Source organism: Microtus ochrogaster, chromosome 16, assembly GCF_000317375.1.
Source record: "Microtus ochrogaster isolate Prairie Vole_2 chromosome 16, MicOch1.0, whole genome shotgun sequence".
Classification (NCBI taxonomy): Eukaryota; Metazoa; Chordata; class Mammalia; order Rodentia; family Cricetidae; genus Microtus; species Microtus ochrogaster.
This window is the reverse complement of record NC_022018.1, coordinates 34,278,064-34,293,258: the sequence shown is the minus strand read 5'-3', so window position 1 is coordinate 34,293,258 and position 15,195 is coordinate 34,278,064. Positions and strand designations below refer to the sequence as shown.

Below are 15,195 nucleotides of genomic sequence, written 5' to 3'. Positions count from 1 at the left end.
CCTGCCTCTGCCAGATATGGAGCCAGTGCTCTTGAATGCCTTCATCTGGTGAGGTCAAAAGCTACCCCCCCCACCCCCCGCCGGAGGAGCTGACAGAAGAAAGGCATCTTCTCTTGCCTGCTTGCTCTTGGCTCTGGATCCCGAGTTTGTGACCCTTAGTGGATAAGGAATGTGCGACACTCCCAACCATCACCAGGACCTACTATAAACCTCTCCTAAGTGTCTGCCTCGGGGTTCTAGGAGGAAAGTTGTTATCTGCAGCCATTGTAGTTGCCAGAGATCAACACTAAAAATAAAATGGAAGTCCAGTGTGCCTTTGGTGTGACCAAAGTGTGTTGTCTGGTAAAAATTGTGTATGGTCATCCTTATGTGCGTACCTATGGATACTTACGCTTTCATAGGGCTCCACTTGCTCATGTCTACATCCTTTTTGGTATGTACACGCCTCCTGCCATCCTTGTTCAGGCTCCGTCCAAAGTGTTCACACTTGTCAGTGTCCACGTTGTAAAACATGTTGTTCCTTTGTTATAATTGCATTTTTAATTGATGTGAGTTATGGATCCCATTTATTCCTTTGTGTCTTCTCCCCTGGGCATTACATTTTCTGTTGCTCCTTCTTGTGTATACATCAATTTCATTGCATTCAGGGGCTCATGATGTGGTTGATGTTTTATGCACGTTCTCCCCCAAGTTCAAGAGTCACATTGGCTTCATGCCATCTTGTCACAAACATGACTGCTGTAGACACATACCTTATTGGAAAATGCCAAGGGAAGGTTATTTTGGATCCAAACAAGTAAATTTACTGTATCATAGGGTGCATGGACACATGCTTACATGTTTTCAGTGGGATTTTTGTAAACCACTTTCAGACTCCTTCTCGTCCGTGGGAGACCCCACCAGCATGAGTGTTCCGCACCCACTTCCCCACCAGCACGTGGCATTATTAAGCTTTCTACTTTCCCGTCTTTCTAAGATGAATATATTTGTTTTATTTTCTTTCATTATTGATGAGTATATATGTCTTTATACTTTGCCTTTGAAAATTATTCTCTTCTGTGAATTTCCCTTCACATTTATTTTATGCTTTTCCACTGAAAGATTTTATATTTTTCCTATTGATACATAGGTGCTTTTTGTAGACTCTGGGAGACCTGGCTTGATTTGTCTGAATGGCAAGCGGCTTTCCTCCTGGCTCTTCTGTGAACATCGAGAACACACGCATCTTCTAGAAAACATCTTACGGATAATGCCAGATGCCTCAACATACGTAAGAACACTAATTGTCTTGAGTTAGGTAAAATGATTCATTTAAGATTCATTTAGACTGCGAGAGAGTCTCAAATTGAAATCTGGTTTTCTATTCCCAGTCAGTGGCTTTTGCCAACAAGCCGTGCCCCAGGAACTATTTCTCTCTAATAGCTTGGCCTTTAATGTGTGGCCTTAGCCCAGTAACTAATACTAAGGTTTGCTTTTGATTCCTGTTAAATTAGATGCTTTCCTCTCTAAGGATCATACAAAAAATGACCTGCTAACGTCATAGACAGAAAGGAAAAAGACTTCTATCTAGGGTTTATTGGTGGTGTGTGTGTGTGTGTGTGTGTGTGTGTGTGTGTGTGATGTTCTGTTGTGTATGCATTTGGTTGTGTGTATATGTGTTTGTCAGGGCCAGACTTTAGGATTGGGTTTCTCCTTTGCTGTACAGCACCTTATTTTTTGAGGCAAAAATCTCTCACTGAACGGGGGAGGGGGTGGGGTTGGGGCTGCTGATTGCTGATTAAGCTAGCCTGGCTGGCCAGCATGGTCCAAGATCCTCTTGTCTCTGAATCTTGAACCCTGGTAATATAGGCACAAGGCCCGCCTCACCTGCTTGCTCTGTGAGTGCTGGAGATCCAGCCCTAGGTGTAAATGTTACAGCTCTGAAGGGAAAGGGACCTGGCAGTCAGGACCCAAGGAATACCATAGTCACACCATACAACACAGCAACAAAGTCATACCACACAAGAAACTCACACAAGAGATTGACTGGGGAAAACCTAGGGAGTTGGGCTATCTCTGCTTGGAAGAGAAGAGAAAAGAACTGTTCAGCAGGAAGGCCGTATATGGATTTTCGTAGGAGTAGAACTTTCCAGGGTGACCTGGAATTGGTGGGATTGGTAGGATTTTGTGGATGGATCTTGGGCTTTTTTTTTTTCCTCTTGTAGGATGGAGCTTGGTTGCCTGGATCTAGAGGGGTGAGGGGTCTCTATACTTTGCAGCAAGTGCTTTGCTGACTGGGCCGTCTTCCCAGTGAGCACCCCCGCCCCCCATTCATGGCTTGAACCAGAATTTGAGGTCATATTTCAGCATGTCTCTACAGTCTGGCTGTGCTCACTGGAAACTTTAAACCATGTACACATCACATGTGAGCTGACTGACGGGGTCTCAGAGTGTTGAGCATGGCCAGCACACCCAGGAAGGAGAGAGGCTTTGTCCATCCTCCTTCAATCCTCTCGGTGGAGTCACCGAGCCTTGAGAGCCTGACGGGCTGCAGCTCTCAGTCACTTTAGGGTGGTTCTCCCTCACTGAGACACACTTCCTTTCCTTCCCATGGGCTATGGGAACATGGGTTTCGCTGTCTTTAACCCACCTAATTCCCCCCCTAGATAAGGTAATTTGGGACAGAGAATGAGTACTCTTCCTTTTTTTAGGCAGACTGTCAAACCCATAAGGGAGTAATTATAAGACTAATTCTTCTGTTTTAATGACATCAATTGAATAACATCAGACAGTCAAAGCCTACATGATTTCACAGCGTTTTAACACTATGCGTATGAATCTAAATAACATGGCATTTTGCTTGTCATTTAGAGTATGTCTGTGTAGAAGGGCTATTAAGTTAAAGCTAAATTCTTGTGTGTGTGTGTGTGTGTGTGTGTGTGTGTGTGTGTGTGTGTGTGTGAATTCACATGTGTGCCGGCAATTCTGTGCTTTTTGTAGCAGCAGTGGCAGAAGCTTGTTGTGTCTCCTGAATGTCAGAGAGATATTGGTCTGCACCAATAGCCAACACGGATATCACACTTCCTTATAGCATGACACAGAAATGTCCCCCAGCCGACACATGGCCAAGCGAGGCTTTCCTGTCACCTAAGGCTCAGTGTCTTCTTAACTGTCTGAATTTAAGTTCACATTTCTACCTACCTGTTAGAGTTTCTCTACCCAGGTGTCCCATACACTACTTCATTGGCTAGCACATCTACTATCGAAGGCTCAAATCCAGACAGCCTTTAGATTTCTGATCCGTTAGTTGTTAGCAGTACATTTGTAGATTTAGAGGCTAAGTTCTCCCACAGCCTAACCCCCATGTATTGATTACTAGTCTCTCTGGGTTACTGTTCTCGTCCCCTTCTAGCTTGATACTTTTTTTTTTTTTGAGAGGAAGCCTCATGTGGCCTAGAGTGGCTTTGAACTCCCTCTGTAGCTAAGGATGACCTTGAACGTTTGATTCTCTGGCCTCTACCTTCTGAGTACTGAGATGGCTGGCACACAGCATTGACCACTGTCTCTCGATGCAGGCCTCGCTCATCATTACAGTAGCCCCTAGTCTATTGATATCCTTCCACGCTCTTCGTTGGAGCATGCCTTGACTCTCTGTTAACTGTGCTCATTTATCTGTCCACTTTGGGTGATATCTAATTTCTTTTCCTGTCACTGGGATAAAATATGCTGACGGAAGCACTTCAGGGGGGAGATTTATTTTGGCTTAGATTTCAAAGTACCGTCCATCATGGTGGAAAAGTCAGGACGGCCTGAGCTTGAAGCAGCCGGTCACTTGATGTCCATGTTTAGAAGAGAACAGTGAATGCCTATGCTGCCCAGTTTCCTTTCTCCATTTACAGGTTGGCATCTCCTATCCAGAGAATGCTCTCTGCACAGTGAGAGGGTTTTCCCACATCAGCAAATGGCAATCAAGATAATCCCCCATAGGCATGCCCAGAGGGCCACCTTCCAGGTCTTCCAGATTGTATCAAATTGACAATTAACATTTCATTTTTATGAACCTGCCTTTGTCTTCACATTCATCAAGTTTAGACAGGACCAAACAACTTGAAGAAGTCCTCTGAGAGTCAAGGGGAGAATGAATGTGTGGGGTCAATGTTGCATCTGGACAACAATGGGTGCTCAACTCAAATCTCATTTCCTTTTGAGTGTGTTGGATGTTGATGTCTTTGTTTTCTAGTAACTAGGCCATCTCCTTCTTGTTATTGGTTCTTAGAACTTCTCAAAAAAAAAATTCCATCCCAGATTTTCTATTCCCCAATTACAAAATCAAACATAGTCTGCCTAGCCTTGCTACTCCTTATTCAACATTCCATCTGTGTATTTTTGCCGTTTTCATTCCTCTCTCTCTTTGGCTTACCTAACTTAAAATTTGTCATTTTCCTCATGGCTGCACTAGAATGTAAGCTCTCTCTAAGTCTAATAACTATGCTTCCAATCTTTGCTGCTCCCAGTCTGAGATAAACGAAGAGGCCTCAGACAGCTTTCTGAGGCTTCCGAGTTAAACTCGGCTTTCATCTCTACACAGGCAGTGAACTCTTGGGTCATTCAGCATCTCCTGCAGTCGCAGCGAGAAATCAGGAGAAGAATCCTGTAAGGATGAAGATTTAACTAAGGAGACAGGAAAGCCTAGTCTGATTTGACTATGAACTGTGCCCCACAGGCTCATGTGTTGGAACCCTTGCTCACTGCTTTGGCAGGTTGTGGAACCCTTGGGAGGAATATCCGTGTGAGAGGAAGTGGGTTACTAGGGAGAGTTTATAGAATTTCTGGTTTATGCCTTCAACCTACTTCCTATCCTCTCTCTACTCAGGATCTTCTATATTGTATGTAGGTACATACAACAGAACTTTCTTTTGTTAGACCAGGAAGGACTTCTTTGCCCCCCACCTCCTTTTAACAACCATCCCATTTTTCTCTTTTCTTCTTCTTCAGTCAGAATCCCAGTCCCTGCTTGTGCCTCAGCCTTCTCTCTGTTCATGGTCATGACCCAGACTCCTGTTTATCGTCTTTAGAGCACTCAGGCCTGCTTTGTGTATGCACTGACTCAGCCTTGCTGAAGGGCATCCCTGGCCCTGCATCTTTCCAGTCTGCCTTTTCTGGGCATGCCGCCTCCTCCAGCTGAGCAATACTGGAAGACCTGCTTTGTCACATGGCCAGGTTTCCCACTCAGTGAATAAAACGTAACCATTTGCTTCTGTTTCTCATTTCAAATCCAGCTTCCTAAACCAGAGTGCAAGCAGCACACCGAGTCAGTCCATGTTGCAGGCCAGCCTGACCTCCATGCTCCTGTAAGCTCTACTTTCACCCTGCTTTTGGGCTGCTGTCTATTGAACTTGCCAATCTGTCTGTATCTGTCTCTAGCATGGTGCTCCTCAGAAAGCTCCCAGTGCCGCTCCAGCCTCTGTAGGATAAGCTGGGCAGCTCTTAGCGCGATATTTTAGACTTGTCTTTGTTGAGCCGTGATTCCCAAATGATTCCTCTGCGCTGGCCAAGGTGTGCATGGACCAAGGTCCCATGTTTCACAGCAACTGTGGTTCTACTGTTGACATCTCCTCTACTTCTCCATGAAGATCCAGGCTGAACCCACACTGCTGCCTTTCTTAGTGTAATTTATGGTTACTCAAGGGAGTTTCTCCGCTGTTGTTCTTACATGCCATCTTTACCTATGAGTCTTTATTTTTTTTAATTCATCTATTTATTTTACATTCCAGCTGCAGCCTACCCCCATCCACTTCTTCCAATCTCTCTCCTCATTTCTCCTCCAACCCCCCCAATCCCTTCCTTTTCTAGAGACAGTTCCTGTTCTTGCTGTTATGAGTTCCATAAGAGGACCAAGCTACACAACTGTAACACAGATGCAGAGTGTGGTGGAGGAGAAAGGCCTGTGAGAGCCAAGGGGTCAAGGACTCCACGGGAAGGCTCACACAGTCAATTAACCTGGGCTCATAGGGGCTCACAGAGACTGAATTGAATCTTTCTATTTGACCTCCTCTCTTCCAGTGTTACTCTTCCTTAGCAGAGTATGCTTGTCCAAATCATAAAGTTTGAGAATACCATAAAGAAAGAAATTTTGCTTACTTGTTTTAAAAACAAAATATTAAATCAGGTAAAATATTAGGCACCTATAATTCTGCATTTATTTATTTTCTCTCTCTCTCTCTCTTTCTCTGTGTTTACATTTGAGGATAACTTGTAGCAGTCATTTTTTTTTTCTTCTACCACATGAGTTTTGAGGATCAAACTCAGGTCTTCAGCCTTGGCTGCAAGTACATTTATTTGCTGAGCTATGTCGCAGACCCATGAAACAGGTAATTCTAGCTAGCTGGCAGGCTGAAGTATACGGACTGCCTACTCCGTTATAGCTGATATGATACTATTGCCCAGATTTTGGCTTTCATACTGTTGAAGTGAGAGTTTGCCTCTATTATTTCACCCTTCTTCCCAATCAGAAATCTTGTGGCCTAAAACACTTAATTTACAAGGATATATAGAAGCCTACTGCATGCAGCTACCAGTTACAGAAATCTGATTATACGGCTTGAGTCTTTGGGCTGATACCTATAACGTCTGAAGTTCAGGGAAAGATCTCAGCAAATGAGAACAAGGTTTCTAATGTAGCCTGAACACTTGGGAACCTTGTACCCAGGAAGGGGTGAAAAAGAGTCAAGGCACAGACGTGTGCATTACCAGTGCATACCATAGTTATTCATTATGTGAACCTATTTTTAATTTTTCCCTCTGAGATGAAGGGCCAGCCAATTCAGTTGGCTGAGGTAATTGGAAGCATTGAGAAATAGAAACTAACATATTGATAATATCTGAAATGTGTTTTAGCTCTGTGTTTTCTCCATTTTTCATTACTCATATTTATCTGGGAATAAGCTGTTGCGTTTGGACAGCTTGTCTTTCTTCTGTGCCCTTTTAAAGAAACCAGCCAGTGGGAGGAATATTGGCTTCAGGGCAGGTCAAATAGAGTTTTAGAATTCTCCTGAGTGCGAGGAGAGGCAAGTGAATATAATTTCTCAGTAATCTGCTGAGAAAAAGGAGTAATAAAACCTCAATGTTTAAATTAATTTTTAATCCTACAGTGTATACATCTTCATACATTCATATTTCTCTCCCTCTTCCCCTCCCCCCCCAGTGTGTGTGTGTGAGTATGTGTGTATGTGTGTGTGTGTGTGTGTGTGTGTGTGCATATGTGCACTTACTTTTCTCAAAGATTTCCATTTTTTTCCATATTTTATGAGTACAAATTACTGACCTGGACCACTTACTTACATCTTAAGTAAAACCTGAATCTAAATGTGGTCGTAAGAGACTGCTTGCTATGCATTTTTGTGTGTATATCATAATTTGCTATACTTTTATTATTTTACTCAGTATCATTTTCAGCAAGCCAGAGAGGGCCACAGAACTACTGAGTTCTGAGTCAATATTGATGTTGACTTTTGAAGCCATGTCCTAACACAGGAATAACTTTGGAATAGAATTCTAAGAAATTTGGGGCAGATGATGTTGTCTCCTCAGCACTGAGACTTCAAAGCCCAAAAGTAAGGATTAGACTAGATGATTAGGATTAGGCCTTTGTAGCTAGTTGTGTGTTTGTTTCTTGTTGTTATTTTTTTAAAAGGACTTATGACTTAATTGCACTTCTTGTTTCATTAGTCTCTCTTGCAAAAGAAAACTATGTCTGACAGTGTGTGAAGAAACAGAAAGAGCCTGTTTCTAGTGACTGGAAAGACTGCTGGGGTGATTGTTCAAGACAGCCATGTCCCGGTGTCCGTGAACACACAAGACCAAACAAAGACTCCCTCTTGTTCTGTGTGATCAAGATTTTACAGACTGGATTATAGGCTAGGACCTGCTTGTGCAGAGTCTTGGGAAGTAAGAGTGATTGCTTCAAACTGCTATTACTTGTTGTTACTAAAGACAATCCTACCATAACAAGGGCAGGAACGCGCCTATTTATGGTTTGTGTTCTGTACCCGGAACACTGCTTCTGTGGCTGATTCAGTGTTAGGTCAGTTTGATTGGCCCTACTTTCAGAGAAGGAGATTAAGCTTTAGCAAGACTCGACCTCATGATGACACAAAGGAGAGCAGTGGCATCCAGTCCAATTGTGCCCGTTTGTCTCTCCATCCTGGGTTGCTTCCTCTGTGTCTGCTTCTATCAGTCCCATCCTTTCTGTCTGAGCTCCTACTTCTGGCCTCCAGCCCTCTCTCATTCACATGAACAGCGCCTGAGCTGAAGTTTACCACCAGATGTTTCCTGGTGTTGTGACTTAATTAAACGTTGAATAATAACGAAGGCACACATTGGTGGGAAGTGTGAAAACACTGTTTACACCTGACAGAATCATCTCACTGTTATGTCTATCAAGGTACAAGAATGCAAATTGTGAAGTGCTAGACAGAGGTGCTTTCTACCATCTCATTCTTAAAATGAAGGCCAGACAATGCCAACTGAGTGAAATGAATTTTTTTTAAAAGCTCTATTCAATTTATTTTGCATGCATTGATATGAAGATATCAGATGGCCTGGAACTGGAGTTACAGACAGTTATGAGTTGTTATGTTGGTGCTGGCAATTGAACCCTGCTACTCTGGAAGAACAGCCAGTGCTCTTAACCATTGAGCCATCTCTCCAGCCCGAAAAAAATTTTTAAATCGTGTTTTTTCTCCTAAGTAGTCACAAAGCAACCCAATTCCTTTTTCCAAGCAATTCCTTACTATTGCTTTTTTAGATCTTAATGTCATCTGCAGAATACCTCAATTTATGAGAAAATGAAATGATGTATATAATATTTTAAAGTACAAATACCTTTGAGTTGATGTCTCATGTTACCATTTATTGTGTGTTTTGGTTATTGCTTGTCACTGTTATGAACCCAAAAGAAGCAGCTTAGGGAAGGAAGGATTTATCTGAGCTCATAATTTGATGGGAAGGCATGGATGCGTTCACAGGGGTTTGCAGATGTAAAAGTTAGTCTTGGTTAGAGAATGGGAAGTTCAGGCTGGTACTGGACATGGCTCTGGCTCACTTTTTCCAGGTAGGCTGTAGGTTGGAGGAAGTGTTAAAATATGAGCTAATGGGCACATTTCATAGTCGAACGTAATATCATTGTAGCTGCCTTTATGGTGTTGAGGGCCCGCTGTGTTTGGTTTGTTATAACTCCAATTCAAAATTTCTTTTTTAATCTTTGAATTTTAAAGGATTTTGAACCATTAGGATCCACTAGTGATCGGATGTGGTACTTTGGATCAAATCTAGAATCCTTGTATATGCTAGGCAAGAGCTCTAGCTATACCCTCAGCATTAATGATGGTTTAGAAACAATTCTGATTTAGATCTTTAGGGCCCATTTGTCCCAATATGGTAATTACCAATGGTACCTGACATTTTAAATTTGAAATGAAACGTATCGGCAATAGAATAAAAATTCAGAGTTATCAGAGTCCCATTTCAAATGTCTAGTAGCCACATGCTTGGGACAGCGAGGTGGAGAAGTTGAGTTATGCACCATGTTCTCCATTACAGAAAGTTGTGATGAACAGTGATGATCGGTTTCATTCTGTTTATTTGGATAGATCTCTCACATTTGGGAGTCAGATGAGAACCCGGTATGCATGTCACACTTTGGAAGCTCTAGTGCGTGTGCAATAGTGGTGATCGCTGCCATTTTCTTTTGCTTCTGAGCCTGTATTCTAGCCAGTTCTCATTTTGTTGCACATACTCACTGAACCCCTGTTTTGCTTTGTTTTGTCTTTGGCAAGTGAATCTGGTAAGAAGCAGCCTCAGGCTCACACTAATTTAGTACAGGGGGCACACTCAGGGCGTCTTGAGTTACAGAATTGCTGTATAAAGTCTCTTTGTAGTCAGGGCATGGTCCTATAGAAAAATCACCCTTGAAAGCCATGGGGAACTCAGCTGCCTGTCTGGTGGCTGTCTGTCCAAGTTCCTTAAGGCAGAGAACGGAGACAATGGCACAGTGTTTTCTGGAAGCATTATTGAGTGTATTCAGTCCCAAGTTTAGAATAATGTGTTTGACTACAGCTTTTTTTTTCCTCAATGATGAATACAGTTTCTTTGGTATGAAATTTAATCCTTGTAGTATCTTTAGCATAAGTTTTAAGCTTGCCAGTTTCTTTTATCTGCTGCTAAGCTCTGGGTACATGTCCAAACACCTATGATTCCTTAAAAAAAAAAAAAATTCCTCTGATCTACATGCTGATTTGTTATCAGTAGTAACAAGTAGGAAGTTAGGGGATGTATGTGCTGAAACATTGTACAAGATAATTTATGCTCTTTGAGATCTGGGTGCCTCTAAGCCCAGACTCCCCCCACCCCTCCTTTCCACTCTTTGCTGAACAAATAGAGATATGGTAAAAGAAAATTACAAACTCTGCTGCTGGCTCCAAGGTATTAAAAGGACATGCGTGACGCTGTGAATCTGGAGGACGGTTTTGTTTTCCACTCTTGCTGGTTATTTTTAAAAATGTTTTGTGAAAACAGAAACAAACATTAAACTGAAGCTTGGGAGACAGCTTAGTGGGTAAAGTGCTTGCTCCACATGCCAGATGACCCATAACCTCCCTGGAACCAACAACATACTAGTTGCACTGACTCTTCCCTATAGACATTAGTCTTAGAGCAATATGGGAGGCGAAGCAAGAAAATCTGGAAGCTTAGCGGGTGCAAAGTGAGAGGAAGAAGACAGATCTTCCTCAAAAAAGGTAAAAAGGACTGAACCAGTCCCCGGAAGTTGTCCTCTGGCGCCACATGTGTTCCCTGGCTTTCAGGGACTTGTAATCAAACACACACACACACACACACACACACACACAAAATTTAAAAAATAAAATCAAAATCTCTTTTTGGTTATAGCTATCCTAATTTAAAATTGTGCCTTATGAGTGCAGGTTTTAATATGCATCTAATTTTGTTATTTTAGGGACTTGTCCAGGCCAGTCTGGAGCTCAGTCTGGTCTCAAACTCAAAATCTTCCCACCTCAGCCCCTGGAGAACTGGGATTACAGGTCCGTTCTAGGCAAGCCTTTTTGCTCCTTAGCAGACCCTGGGCATATGATAAACATGTCACCTCCTGGAGCCTCAGCAGCCTTCCTTTGAGGTCTATTTATGGAAGAGATGAAAACAGCAGCCGGGCGGGTGCATGCCTCCAGGGATGCCATCTGAGGCTCCTGTTTAGCATCTATCCCAAGTAACCCTAGTAGGACTAGAACTAGAAAGCTTCAGTATTCAGTCAAAATGGTCCAAGAGGGAGTCTGGCAGATGGACATCAGTGATATTTCCTAGCCTAAGAGTGTTCACAGTTTTAATTATGACCTGACCTCCTGCAGTTGCCACGCTAATAGTTAGTTGGCTTTTCCAAATTTGGCAAATTGTTTAGATTGCGTTCGTTTTATACTCTAGTGTGCTTTTTAAATAGTTTGGCAACTTTAGTTAGTACAGTTAGCTAGTTAGTTAGAGAAGTTAGTACCTCTGTCGTTGTGTAAATGATTCCTTAAAACTTAAATAGCCACTGAGCAACTTTTCCCAAGGGGCAGGGGATTTATTATTTTGCAAGACAGCACTTTTTAGAGTCATTTTTTTCTTCTTTTGAGACATTTTAATGTAGACCAGTAACGTCCAACTTGCTCTATACCCAAGGATGACCCTGATCTTTTAATTTTCTTGACTCCATCTCAAGAGTGTGAGGATTACGTGTGTGTGCCACCATGCTAGGTTTATGTGACACTGGGAATTGAATCCAGGGCTCATGTATGTTGGCAAGCACTCTACCAACTAAGCTACATCCCAGGCCAAAGTGACACTTAAATATTTTATTTTAACTTGGAAACTCAAAACTGAAATGAAAAACATGAGCGCCTTTGTGTTTCAAAGAAGCGGTTGACCCAATATTAGGCAGAGATAATTTCATATTACGCTTTATTTGATTAACCAGATGAGAAAAATCAGCACATGTTGATTATCTGTTGTTAAAGTAACACTGCTAAAGTTCTAGATACTTCTAACAAAAACACAAAATAAGAAGACAATGGGAAGTTTAGTTGACAAAACTGTGAAGTCTTTTGTTCTCAATTTCTGCTTGGTACTGTGGATTTGGGGAGAAAACAGTATGTACTTCTATTCTTATTTCACTTGATTTTCTAATCTTTCATATTTGGCCAGCTCCTTTCTGGGAACATATTGTACACATGTTCTGATGCTGTTGGAAGGCCCTCTGGGATGCAGGAGTTGATTGAAAGCTCTCCGTTCTCCTGAAGTGGGTGGCCAGAGAGCTGGGGCTGAACAGCTGCCATCCACTCATTGAACTTTTGTCATTTATGAATTATTTTCCACGCCATCTGGAGCAAGAGCAGTGCCATGGCTCGGAGAACTCTTGGTGGGGCGTGCTGATGCTTGGTGCTTAACGCGCCTGCTCATTACCACATTCAACTGAAGCTGTAAAATCTTTATTTGAGCGTGTGACTCCGCAAGCCAGCGCCATTTCTCTAAGTGTTTTGAAAGACACCAGCTCCATCTCTCCCAACACCCCCCCCCCCACCGCCCACTCTCTCCCTTCCAGTGACTACAACCTGCCCATTCTTGGTTCCGGTGGAAAAAAATACATCAATCCCAGAGTCCCTATGAGGTTTCTTGTTTGATGACATAGTCAGAAATCCTTCTCTCATTGCCCCCGAGTTGCTGTCTGGATATGATGTTTTCTTGGTAGGCAAAATTCAGCTTCCATTCTTGTCCCCTATTAAAATAATAATAATAATAGACACAGGCCATAAACTCAAGGTCTGAAATGAATTCATATTAAGGGAAGAACGCTGTGGCATGTCTGCTGTTCTGGTTGGGAGTTTCATTAATCCAAAGATTTGTGCTGGCAGCAGACGCAGTGCCTGGTGCTTCCAGTGCAGATGGCAGGGGTTGTAGCAAGGCCACCAGCAGGAGGTGTTTGAACTGCTCCAGTAGCTGCTGTCAGACAGCAGCTCATGGAAAAACACCACAAACCCTTCACTCCCCAAATGGGTAGTATTGATTTAAGGGAGCTCCTCCCCGCAGCCCCCTTCCTGGCAGCCTGTTTACCTAATGCGTTTTGCTTTGGTGTCCCTCACAGAGGCTGGAAACCAGAGAGCGAGTGAGAAGAGTCAGAAACCAAGGCAAGCAATGTCTTCAATGAGAAAAGCCGAAGCCGACATTGGACGGGGAGAGTGGTCCTGATGCTGAGATGCTCTTAGGGAGAACCGCAGTGGCTGTGACGTAGTTGGAGAGAAGGTGTCTGGACACAGAAGCCGTTATCCTGTTTTAGTGCCCGAGGGCATGCACATTTCTACAACCTTGGGTATCATCAGCACAGGAAGCGGAGCATATGCTTAAATATGGATTTCCTTTGCTATTTGGAGATCCTTTCCCTGGTTTGCTGTTTCGGTGGGCTGCCACTGCTTTGGTTGCTTTAGATGGGGTATCTCTTGCCGTGGATCTTACAGCTCCAAGCCTGGTGGCACCCGGTCAGGATGAGAACAAGGAGAAGACCCCTCCTGAGGATTTTCAAGTTCTGGCTGTCTGGGTCCTCCATAATTCTCCCTCCTTCTGGAACACCAGACCCCAGGTTGAGCTCAGCTTCTTAGTGGAGAAACAGGACATAGAATGAATGCTAGAACTTCATCGAGAAGGCTGTCTTAGTTACATTTCCATTGGTGATAAAGTGCCATGGCCAAGGCAGCTTACAAAAGAAGGGTCTTAATTTGGCTTATGGTTTCAGAGGGTTAGAGTTCATGTTGGTGCAGTGAAGATATAGCTGAGTGCTTACATCTTGATCTACAACTGAGAGAGACAGAGAGAAAGAGAGAGAGAGAGAGACAGAGAGACAGAGAGACAGAGAGAAAGACAGAGAGGATACACACCAAGACTAGTAGGAGTCTTTTGAAATCTCAGAGCCTACTCCCAGTGACGTATCTTCTTCAACAAGGCAGAATCCTCCTGATCTTTTGCAAACAGTTCCATCAATTGGAGACCAAGTATTGAAATATATGAGCCTCTAGAGGCCACTCTCACAGAAATCATCACGAGAGATAAAGAAGGGCCCCAGTGAGTCGGTAGCGTGGGGCAGTGCCATCAGTCGCAGTTCTCCGGGTCAGAAGTATCTCTGGAATCTCCATGTTGAACTCCAAACAAGGCTCCACCTTTCAGCAGCTGCTTCCTTTGTGCTTTGGGAGCCTGCAGTGAGTCCAGGAGGGAACCACGCAGATGGTCATTCGCCGTGACTGAGAACTTCCACCCAGTGCGCCAGTGACTGAAGTGAACGACGGCCTGAAATCCTGCGTGTCAAGAGCCGCAGATCTGTCCCAGTGGCCGGTGGCTACATGGACGGTTGTGGAGCATAGGCTCTCATCAGGTGCTGCCCAAACCATTTAGCCTTGTAATGTGATAATGGACCACTGGTGTGAGAAAGGATGGCTTGCGACCAACTGAGGGGAAGGAAGGTGATCTTTTTGTTGATGTTGTTCTAAATCTATATCACAGCTTGGTTCGACTAGACCATCTCATAAATCATAGTGAGCTGTATGTTTCAAGACATTGGTGGGTAAAATGATTCTTTATGGGCGCGCTGGGCCCCTAACTGAGGTTACTTCTCAGATAATGCCTCTTACTTCATGTTGGTTTTCTTTTACCCTGTGACTGGTGTATCTGTAGTTTTTCCTGCACCGGGTTGTGGCTGAAGAGTCAGAAGAGTCGGGGCTCGAGGTTAAATAACAATTCTACTGGTTTGGGACTTTGTCACATCCAAGGAGTCTTTTCTCTGCAGCAAGGTCTCAGGCTCCTTTTTGTTTGTTTGTTTGTTTGTTTGTTTGTTTGTTTTGTAAGATGGGAACTAAAGGGCCAGAAAGATCGCTCAGAAGGACAAGACATTTTCCTGCCAAGGTCAAACCTCTCTAAGGCCCCAGATATGGAAGGAGAGAAATGACTTCCTCTGGCCTTCACAAGTGCACCAAGGCACGTAGGGACTCATCTGGATACACACCCAAAATCAATCCAAAAAGTACGTTTCATGGAAATAAAATATTCTCACATTTTTGCTTTGTTGTGAAGATTCTTGTCTGAGCAGGTATACGGGGAAGTCTGGGAACGAATTGTCATATGAAT

The 15,195-nt window shown here is 43.3% G+C and overlaps 1 long non-coding RNA gene across 1 annotated transcript in view; it reads left to right on the top strand.

The window, feature by feature from the left end:
• The window catches only part of LOC113456803, a 74,482-nt gene extending 60,577 nt beyond the window's left edge, over positions 1 to 13,905 (top strand). The window contains exons 3-4 of the long non-coding RNA XR_003377541.1: positions 1,130 to 1,270; positions 13,169 to 13,905. This is a non-coding gene — a long non-coding RNA (uncharacterized LOC113456803). The remainder of the gene's footprint in view (positions 1 to 1,129; positions 1,271 to 13,168) is intronic.
• The last annotated feature ends 1,290 nt before the right edge of the window (positions 13,906 to 15,195 follow it).